The sequence below is a fragment of the Furipterus horrens genome, unplaced genomic scaffold (genome assembly GCF_987537825.1).
Source record: "Furipterus horrens unplaced genomic scaffold, mFurHor1.1.pri manual_scaffold_17, whole genome shotgun sequence".
Taxonomy (NCBI): Eukaryota; Metazoa; Chordata; class Mammalia; order Chiroptera; family Furipteridae; genus Furipterus; species Furipterus horrens.
The window spans coordinates 96,463,777-96,474,456 of record NW_028327187.1 but is presented as its reverse complement, the minus strand read 5'-3'; the positions used below and the strand labels follow the sequence as shown (position 1 = coordinate 96,474,456).

The 10,680-nt window shown below is 41.1% G+C and overlaps 1 pseudogene; it reads right to left on the bottom strand.

Moving 5' to 3' along the window:
• Positions 1-8,823: 8,823 nt before the first annotated feature.
• Positions 8,824-10,478, bottom strand: LOC149991660 (keratin, type II cytoskeletal 8 pseudogene; annotated as a pseudogene).
• Positions 10,479-10,680: the final 202 nt, after the last annotated feature.

The following is a 10,680-nucleotide window of genomic DNA, read 5'->3' as shown; positions in this document are numbered from 1 at the left end:
AGTGTGATTTGTGTCCTGTCTCAATTGTTTAGAATATTATAGGTCTGGGCCTGTATCTTTTTGCCTCTGTCATATATTGGAAGGATCGTCTTACACAAGTCATTTCACATGAGCTTTAGTTTCTTTGTGTATATAATATAAATAATCATAACTGCCCTGGCTGGTGTGGCTCAGCTGGTTGGGCATCCCCTGTAAACTGAAAGGTCATGGGTTCGATTCCCAGTCAGGGCATATGCCTGAGTTGTGGGTTTGGTCCCAATTGGGGTGCCTACAAGATGCAACCAGTAGATGTTTCTCTCTCGCATCAGTGTTTTTCTCCCTCTCCTTCTCCCTCCCTTACCTTCTCTCAAAAAAAAATCTTTAAAAAGTAATCATAATGATCCAACTGGCAACATTATATGAACATTAAATGAGACAATTCTTGTAAATTCCTACCTGCAAAGCTTAACAATCAGGAAACAGCCCAGATGTCATGTCAGCACACTAACCAGCACTCAAGCCTCTAATATATATTTTTTAAAAACAGGAGGAACTTTATCTTTTTAAGCCAGACTAGTCTAGGCATAAAGATCTACAACTTTTGCCACAGAACAGGGTACTAATCAGATTTTCCAGTTTGCTTAATGTGTCAATTCAGGCCTCCAGGAAGTAGGTGCCAAGACGGAGTAAGAGATTTATTGGAATGTGATGAAGACTCTCCTTGACCAAGCTTTAGAGAGGCCCCTCTGAGCTGACTTTTTGACGAGGTCACATGCTTGGGCCTTGTCTTTGGCCTGCTCAGCCCAGCTTTTTTTTTTTAATTTATTTTTTAACAAGGTTACTTTATCTTATTTTATTTTTTTTATTTATCTGTTTTTAGAGAGAGAGGAAAGGAGAAAGAGAGGGAGAGAAACATCAATGTGCGGTTGTCTCTCACACGCCCGCTACTGGGGACCTGGCATGCAACCTAGTCATGTACCCTGACTGGGAATCGAACCAGCAACATTTGGTTCACAGGCCGACGCTTAATCCACTGAGCCACAGCAGCCAGGGCCCAGCCCAGTTTTAGTAAGAATTCTGCTAAGTCATTTGAATGAGATTCCTCCCTCCCTTGTTATCTGATCACCCTGGCTTGTGATCAGAAAGAATCCTGTTAAGTCAATTTGGCAAGAAACCTCCTACCCTAGATGTCTCTTCTTAGTAATTTTCCATCCACTGACCCCTTATTCTGCTCATGTCTCTAAAACCCCAGCTGTCTTTGCTGTATTCAAAGGTGAGCACAATTGCTCACCCCTATTGTGATAGTGTTGACATCTATCCCAGAGGTCCTGAATAGTCTTTGTTGCCATTTTAACAACTGTCAGAACTGTTTGATTCCCAGGCGAAACCTGTGTAAGATAAGGGGTGAGGGAGCAGGAGTCAGCAGGGAAAGCTTTCAAACCACCATACAGGTCTGTCACCTGAGAGGGGAGAGGGGGAAAGAAGGAGGAGGAGGTTGGAAGACCCTCAAACCACAATGCAGCTCTGAGAAAGTCTCAGCATTCCAACAGAGAGCCCCAGAATAAAGATTATCCATAGAGAAGATATTACGTTGGGCAGAAATGGCCAGACCCAAAGACCCCTACTATGTTCAGATACTGAGGGAAAGGGAAGGGGGAAGCTTCCCAGGGAGAGTATCCTAGGTTCAAATGTCAACAGCAAATCCTGAATCCTGAAGGCACTGGAGCTGGAGGCTCTAAGCCAATTGCACTCCCCACATCAGTTTCTTTCTTCAAGGGACATCTGAGCAGCTCCCACACCTAATCTGATGCTCATGCTTTGTGTTCAGGTGATAGCCTAATATAATTGCAAGCAATGCATTTTGTGCCTGTCCCTTACTAGCTGTGTGATCATTTGAAAGCAACTAAAACTCTCTGAGCTCAGAGAAAATATATGACAATGGCTGTTCCAGGATAATCACAATAGCTGTGGTTATTCACTGTAGTCTGGGGCCATGGATTCTAACAATAGAGTTATTACCAAAGTTTTCTTTCCTCCTTTCGTCATTTCCAAGGCTTGACTCTTTCATATGCTTCTAAAACCTTGATATACTCATTATGAAAGTAATTGCTTTTTTGTTCTTCTTTCCCTATTTTCCCACATTTAGTTTATGCTAATACGAATGGCTAATAACTTGCATCAGTCAGGAGGGGTTAGTGTATGTTTCAGTGATAAACAGCCTGAATATCTCAGTGACTCAGTCATTCCACATACCCATCAAGGGTTAGGTATGGCTCTGCTCTACACTGATGGAACAGTCTCGATCTGGAATAGTGTTGGTCATTGTGGCAGAGGGGAACAGAAGATATAGTGAACCACCTGTTGTCTTAAAAAATTTGTGCTGAAAAGTGACACATACCATTTGGCCAAAGCAAATCATATGACTAAATCTTATGTCAACACAGAAGAATACATAATCCTTTTCTAGGATTTTTCATTAGTAAAATCTACTACATAGCCCCAGCTTTCATACCTTCAATCTAGAATGTGAATGTCATTTTTTTTTCCTCCCAAGGAGTATTCTGGTATTAGTATTTCAGCTTGGGTAGTCAATAGAAACTAAGAAAGTAACTGCGTGTGTCTCTGTTAAGAACTCCTGAAACTTCTTACTTGAGTACTATCATTTGTTTGCCTTCTTATCACTGCAGTGCCTTAGCAAATATATGCTAAGGATTTCTTGGGCTTTGTCTGAAATGCATTAATCATTCATGCTATTTTCATTGGCTTCCTCTCTTCTTTCTGCAGGCTATAGCAGCCAAACAAGGTCACTCCTGTAAGATTTATTACAAAATATCTTATTGACAATTGACTTTTCTCCTTCTAGAATCTTACAGTGATTCACTATCATATGGGTTTTTAGTGCTCTTTTCTAAGAGAAAAAAAATAGCACTCTATCTGTCCTAATTCTGTGACAACCAGGCATTCATTGTAAGAGGAAATCCAGAGGGGATGAAGTTTTTATGCTCTAATATTTCCTAAGTCATGAATGTGAGATAAGTCAATAAAGTCAACGAGTTAGTTCAGAACATTGACTGGTCTCAGCAATTACTGCCATTGGTACTGCTACTGTTTTAGTTAGAAGGGTACTAAAATTTTGAATCTACAGTAATATGGGCTTGCTTCTCTTCCTGGACTGGCCTGTCTCCATTTTTCATTAAAATGAGTTTGTAATTACATGCTTCAGTATAGAATGCTAATTTACTGAAGTAGTAGAGTTTTAAAAATTCCAAATATTAATCTATATTATATCATACAGTTTTTGCTATTAATGTGTCTTCTGGGGAAACATGTACAAATTAAAATTTTGTTATAAAAATCAAATATTTAACTTATAAAGACAATATTTGCAATATTTATATGGTAATTTTCTTTTTCTTAATCGGCGGCGGCGGCGGCGGCGGCAGCCGTCCGTCTCGAGAAACGATGGTGTAGCTTCTTAAGAGTCTATCTGCACCGCCGAGAATGGCTGTGCAGTCCGACTCGGGAGTGACACGGTATCTGTCTCCTCCCGTGTTGAATCGACATCTTGCGATGACGCTGGAGTGTCCTCTCCAGTGAAGCTGAAGCTACAGAGCCTGGGCAGGGTGATATGGAGGGTCTGCTGTTGCCCATGCAGCAGACACCCCCTCTCTTCGCAGCTGAAGGATCCAAGGGAAAGACGGAGTCAATACAGCTTGGCTTCAGGTGCGCCGCAGGAGTTGCCGGTGTTGACTACAACGTCAAACCGCCTTAGGGACTCCGGCTCCGGATTTTCTGTCGGGGTTTACTCCCTTAGCCTTTCCCCTGAAGAGGTATGCCGCAAGGCAGCGGAGGTTTTTTGGAGTCAGAGTTTTCCTTCTCTGATGTGCCCTGACTGGAAGATCGAACCAGCGACACTTAGCTCGCAGGCCGACGCTCAATCCACTGAGCCAAACCATTTTCTGGTATTTTTAATTTGGAGGCCTGGCTTTCCAGTTCTGACATTTATTTTGTCTTCTGTTACAACTACAACGGCAGTTCCCACACTGTGCACTAAGATACCCTAGGATATTAAGAGATGTTTTAAAATTTCAAAAGAAGTCCAGCAATATCTGTCAGACATGGTGCAAACTATTAGGGCAAAGTAGTTCACAGTTTTATCATTACAATATGAGATTCCCTTTGATTATATTGTGGGGGCCAAGCAATACTTTTTCTTAGCACAAAAATACCTATTAAGTTGTTTGAACCTTAATAACTCAATAAAAATAATTCTTACATATTTATTTTGGCCCAGGATCTCACACAAAAATATTACTGAGACACTATGAGCAAAGATTAGGAACCTCTGAACTATATGTATTATCTCCAGTGGAATTTTGAATAATACAAGGGATGTAATGGTATCAAAACTGTTTTTCATTTACTCAAAATTATAGTTGATATGGATTTACCAATTTATATAAAATAGTGTTATGCTGGATACCTTACATCTTCCATGTATCTTAAAAAAAAAAAGCTTGTTGCATCTTAATTCCATCTAATAATATAGTCATATCTATTGGAAAACAAAAATTTCCAAACATATTTATGAATACGGGTTTTTTAATACTCGTTAGATGCATTGTTTAAAATATGTTATTTTAATCATTGTGATAGATATTCATGATTGATTTCCCTAGAATCTACATGTTTCAACCATGTCACTTGGGTGAGGCTAGCGATTCCCATCCCGCCCCACCCACCCCTCTAGTTCCAGTTCTGGGCCTACCCAAACCAATCAACATAACCCTATACCCTTTGGACCAACTATTGGTTAAGAATGAACAAGTGGCCCTGACTGGTGTGGCTCAGGGAATTGAGCACCGGCCTGCAAACCAAAGGGTTGCTGGTTTGATTCCCAGCCGGGGCACATGCCTCGGTTGTAGGCCAGGTCGTGCAAAAGGCAGCCAATTTCTCTCACACATTAATGCTTCTCTCCTTCTCTTTCTTCCTCCCTTATCCTCTCTCTAAAAAATAAAAAAAAATATTTTAAAAAATGAACAAATGATGTGGCCAAGTTGGTCTAAATAAGGTGTTGCCCAGAGTTTTGATTTATGGTTGGAAGAAGAGAAGCTCTCACTTGCCCACTGAATAAGAACTAGGAAGCCTCTGGCCCAGGTTGTGTTGGCAGCTGTCTTGAAAGAGCTAGGGGAGCTAGTCCCAGGAATAGAAAAGTGAATACACAAAAATAAATGTGCTTTTGGTGACATTACTCTACTGAATAAATTCTAACTTGAAGACATCCCCACCAATGTACAACATAAATGCCTTTGGAATTTTCAGAACATTGAGCTAATAAGTGTCATCTTCATTAAAGTTTTTTGTTACTTGCAACCAAAAATATTCTGATACAGATGTCTTACTGTTTTTATAACCACAAATAGGATAGTCTAAGGAAAGACTGTTAAAACTCAAATCAGAAATTCTTCTTTGAGAAAACAATTGGTTGTCATTCAAATAGTAATAGAAAGTAAGAATGATTCCATATTTCCATGAAAAATAGCCACACTTATTTAGTCTCATGTAACTACTCTCTATATATGTTTGTATATGTGTCTAAATGCACAGACTTACTGTAAAGACAAAAAACAAAATAACATTTATTGATTTTCTATCATGTGCCAGGCAAGATGATCATATTTTAAATATGTTTTAGCATAGTATCATTCTATTATGCTTAAAGGGTGCGAATACTCTTTGGTAGAGGAAAGTATTTTTAAACAATTAAATATTCTCAATATTTTCCTATCACAAGTATATGATAGAAGAAGCATTATGATCATTTGAGTTAGTGATTCTCAACTGTGACTGTACATGCCATGGCCAAACCTGGATGTATAGATTTATTTGTATGTATCAAGGTCCAGGCATTACTAGCAACTCTCCAGGTGATTCTAAATATGGAGTTAGGATTGAGTAGCTCCATTTTATGTGATGTTACTCAGAGTCTGACTTTGTTCCCACTACCTCCTTTTTCTCTAGCCTTCTCTGCTAGCTATCTGACATAGGAATAGTCAACCAGATGCTGTTATCCTGTTTTGATTCATTGTATAGAAAGTCAAACTGCAACTATATGTTGTACTCTTTCAAGAACCAATGCTAAAATAACCCTATCTTTTTTTTTTCTTTCTTTCTACATCTTATTTCAGTAATTCACCATCCATCAAGCATCTCCTGTGGACTTTCTGGCTTTCTTAGCTGGGTTGAAGGGCCCCAGTAAGGAACTGACTGGGAAGTGTGAGAATGGATTTGGGCACAGACCTTAATTTAAGTAATTTTTCTTGCTAGGTCCATGAAGTAACAATGATTGGATGATTACTTCCTTCCATGTTTCCTCCCAGGCTCTTAAAATGCTAAGAATCACTAATCAAAAGCAGGTAAATTCATTTCCGTGAAACTGCCACTTGTTTATTCTCAAACACATTACCTCAGAAGTTCTGTTACAAAATGTAATATCTGTGTTTTACTAAAAGAGAAGGTAGAGGAACAATGACTGTTTATAGCTCTGATCATTGCCATATTGTTTTAGTTTTGTCTTAATGATGCTTTCTCACTAGTTTTCCTAAACTGCAGGAATCTCCAGAAGTAAAATAAATTTTGGAATCATAGGTATCATATCTCATTATAAAAAGGAGAAACTAAAAGCCTTCAAAATAATTTGGCTCCTAATTTTGAGAGATTCAATAGAGATTTTCTGGATATGGTGGAAACAGGATATACTCTTATTTTCTTGTGGTCTGAGCATACACAGTAGTACCAGCTGCTCCTGTATCCTTACACTGGACAATGTCAAGAACAGCACTCTCAGGCATATTAAAGTCTTTTGTAAATTGTTGAAAGCAAAGATCAGTTGCATATATATTTCTCAGAATGTTTTGTCATTAGGAGTTAGGCTTATTAAGTCACTTCCTGTTACATCGATGAGATTCTTGGGTCTCATATATGAATATTGTGAAAACCTAACATAAAATACTGAACCACATTTTTTCTGGTTTCTTCAATAATTGGCACAAGTACTTTATCCAGAATTGAGAAGTGTAAATAAAATGTAGACTTGTATAGAACCAACATCTAGAATATTGGCCACATTTAGTTAGTTCTAAATGAAAGCACAAAAGATCCAGCTAAAAGCTTACTTTATGTGACAAAGTGTTGTTATATCCAATTGAGAAGTTTTCCCTATTATTTTGTGGCATCAATGCAGCCATCTGATATAAATGGTTATGGAGGGAAAAAAGCCTCTCCTAATCATTTTCTACCTTCTGAAAGGTGTTATCTGATTTGAAGAGAAAAACGCGTCTTGGAGAAAGAACTACAGAGAAAAATCTACACTTGAAAGCCCCAGTGAGGCCTAGTGAAAATGGCATCAGCAGCCAGGCAAGCTTGCTCTTCCCGTCTGACAGTCAGAACTCAGCTCTTTTTTATCAGCATTCAGTTTTAATGCATTTGCAGCAACACAAACAGCAATAAACAAATAGAAAAGCAAAGGAAACATATCACTTAGGACCAGACGTCTGATTCAATTATCATGTAATCAGAGGAGTCAAAAGCCAATTTCACTCATTGTAGAAAAAGGTGATATGTAACTTTTATAGCCTGTGATTCTTTCACTGGAGAAGAAAAGAGGCTGTTAATGTGATTAGACAATATGAAGGTTACTATTGTCTCTAACAGGAACTTGAAATATTTTCAGTGTTCAGAGACAATACAAAAGGAAAAGACTAAGTTTTAATAAAGTTAGAAGCACCTTTTATATAACAATAAACTGAAGATGATTATAAGTCACATTTTCTCTCAAGGATTTAGAAGGCCCTCTAAATTGGACTTCTGGGCATCTTTTCATATGTCTATTGGTCACCTGTCTGTCCTCTCTGGAGAAGTGTCTATACAGGTGCTTTGCATATTTTTTAATTGGGTTGTTTGTTTTTTTAGTGTTGAGTTTTGTATCTTCTTTATAAATATTGGATATTAACTCTTTATCAGATGTATCAGCTAACATGTTCTCTCACTCTGTATGTTGTCTTTTTATTTTGTTGATGATTTCAGAGAAATGCAAATTAAAACCACAATGAGGTATCATCTCACATCTGTCAGAATTGCCAACAAACAACAAGTGCTGGCAGGGATGTGGAGAAACAGGAACCCTTTTCCCACTGCTGGTGAGAACGCAGACTGGTGCAGCTACTGTGGAAAACAGCATGGGAATACCTCAAAAAACTAAAACTGGATCTGCCTTTTGATCCAGTGATCCCACTTCCAGGAATATATTTGAAGGAACCCAAAACACTAACTCAAAAGAACGTAAGCACCTTATGTTAATTGCAATGTTATTTACAATCCCCAGGATATGGAAGTAGTGCAAGTGTCCATCAGTAGACGAGTAGATAAAACAACTATAGGACATTCACACAGTGGAATACTACTTGGCCATGAAATGGAAAATTTTACCCTTTGTGACAGCATGGATGGACCTGGAGAACATTATGCTAAGTGAAATAAGCCAGTCAGAGAAAGGCAAATACCATGTGATTTCACTTACACGTGGAATCTAATGAACAAACTGAACTAACAAGCAAAATGGAGACAGACTCACAGATGGAGAGCAGGCTGACAGCTAAGGGGTAGGGAGGGGAGGGGGTGGAGGAATTGAGAAAAAAGAAAAAGGACTCATGGACATGGACAACAGTGTGGTGATTGCAGGGGGAGATGTGGGGAAGGTGGTATAAAAGGACTAAATGGTAATGAAAAAAATACAATTAAAAAATGAAAATAACAATTATAGTCAGAAGGAAAACACTTGTCCTTCTAGTATCTATGTTGTTGTTGTTTTGGCAGAACCCATTGAGACTTCATTATCGGGTGCATGGGTAAGAGGCGGCCCCCCAGGCAGTCAACTCCCCCACCCCAAGGGCAAGCTGAGGGCTGGGGCTGAGCCTCAGGTGGGGCTCCTGTGCCCTCTGACCCCTGCACAGCTCCTTTCCTGGGGCCTGGGAAGACAGGAGGGACCACAGTCATCATCCACTTGGGCAGGGCATCAGATGACCCAGACACTAGCTTCCCAGCACAGCTCTCAATCTTCTTCACAACCACTGTCTTGGAGGAGCTGGTGCAGCTGAAGGAGCCAGGGTCCCCACCAGAGCCCAAGCTGACCTGGAATCCCAGGCCATAGTTGAGGTTCCCGTAAGCTTGCATCAGCCCACCTGAGTAGCTGCTGGTGGTTTTGGTATGGATACTCATGTTCTGCATCCCAGATTCCAGCCAGTTCTCCTTCCCCTCCAACAGCTGGTGGGAGGTGGTGATCTCCACATCCACGGTCAGCTTAACATTCATGAGCTCCTAGTACTCACGCACCTGCCGAGCCCTGTCCTGCTTGGTGGTTCTCAGAGTGGTTTCCCACTCAGCCACCTTGGCCTGAGCATCCGTGATGGCCAGCTTGCCACGCTGCTCAGCATCAGCGATGGCAGCCTCCAGGAAAGCTCTCTGGCCTTTGAGGCCCTCGATCTCAGCCTGGATTAGGTTGATGTTCCAGTTAATCTCAGAAATCTCCATCTCTGTGCAGCACAGGTCATTCGGTGCTTCTCAGCCAATGTCTGCAGCTCCTCACATTTGATCTGGTATGTGGCCTCAGCCTCAGCCTGGCTGCAGTTGGCCTCATACTGGGCCTTGACCTCGGCGATGATGCTGTGCAGGTCTAGGGAGTGGTTGTTGTCCATAGACAGCACCACAGACTTGTCAGAGATCAGGGACTGCAGTTCACAAATCTCCTTTTTGTACAGCTGCCTGTAGAAGTTGATCTCATCGGTCAGACCTTCTAGGCGGGACTCCAGCTCTGTCTTGTTCACATAAGCTTCATCCACATCCTTCTTGATGAGGACAAATTCATTCTCCATCTCTGTGCGCTTGTTGATCTCATCCTCATACTTATTCTTCAAGTCCTCCACCAGCCCCTGCATGTTGCCAACCTCCACCTCCAGTCTCATTTTCTGGGGCGCCAGTGTTTCCAGCTGCCACCGAAGGCTGTTGATGTAGCTCTCGAACATATTGTCCATGTTACTGCGAGTCATGTTCTGCTGCTGCAAGAGAGTCCACTTGCTCTCCAGAATCTTATTCTGCTGCTTCAGGCTCTGCACCTTATCTATGAAGGAAGCAAACTTGTTGAGGCTCTTGATCTGCCCCTTCTCCTGGTTGTGCGTGGCCTGGATGTTAGGGTCCACCTCCAGCTTCGGGGGACTCAGCAGGCTCTGCTTCACTTGGATGCCTTTGATGGTCCCCATACTCCCATCTCTGCTGAAACCTCCGGCCAGATCCATGTTGGCACCCAGGCCAACCCAGTAGCCACTGCCCACTCAGGAAAAGGCTGAGGAGCTGATGCTGGGCCCTCTCGAGTACGAGCAGCTGCTGAAGGCCCAGGGGCCAGAGATAAATACCTTGTAGGTCTTCTGGGTCACCCCTGTCGACATGGTGGAGGCTGGAGTTGAGGTGAGGAGGCAAACCAGACAGAGATTCAAGAAGGAGCCAAAAAGCTGCTTCTGGTATCTATGTTGTTATGGCTTATAAGAAGAACATGGGATGCACGGAAGTACAAAGGATGCTGAATATACAAATGCATTACAGATATTTTATCTAATTAACAAGTTTCACATATGTTCTTAAATTGCTACC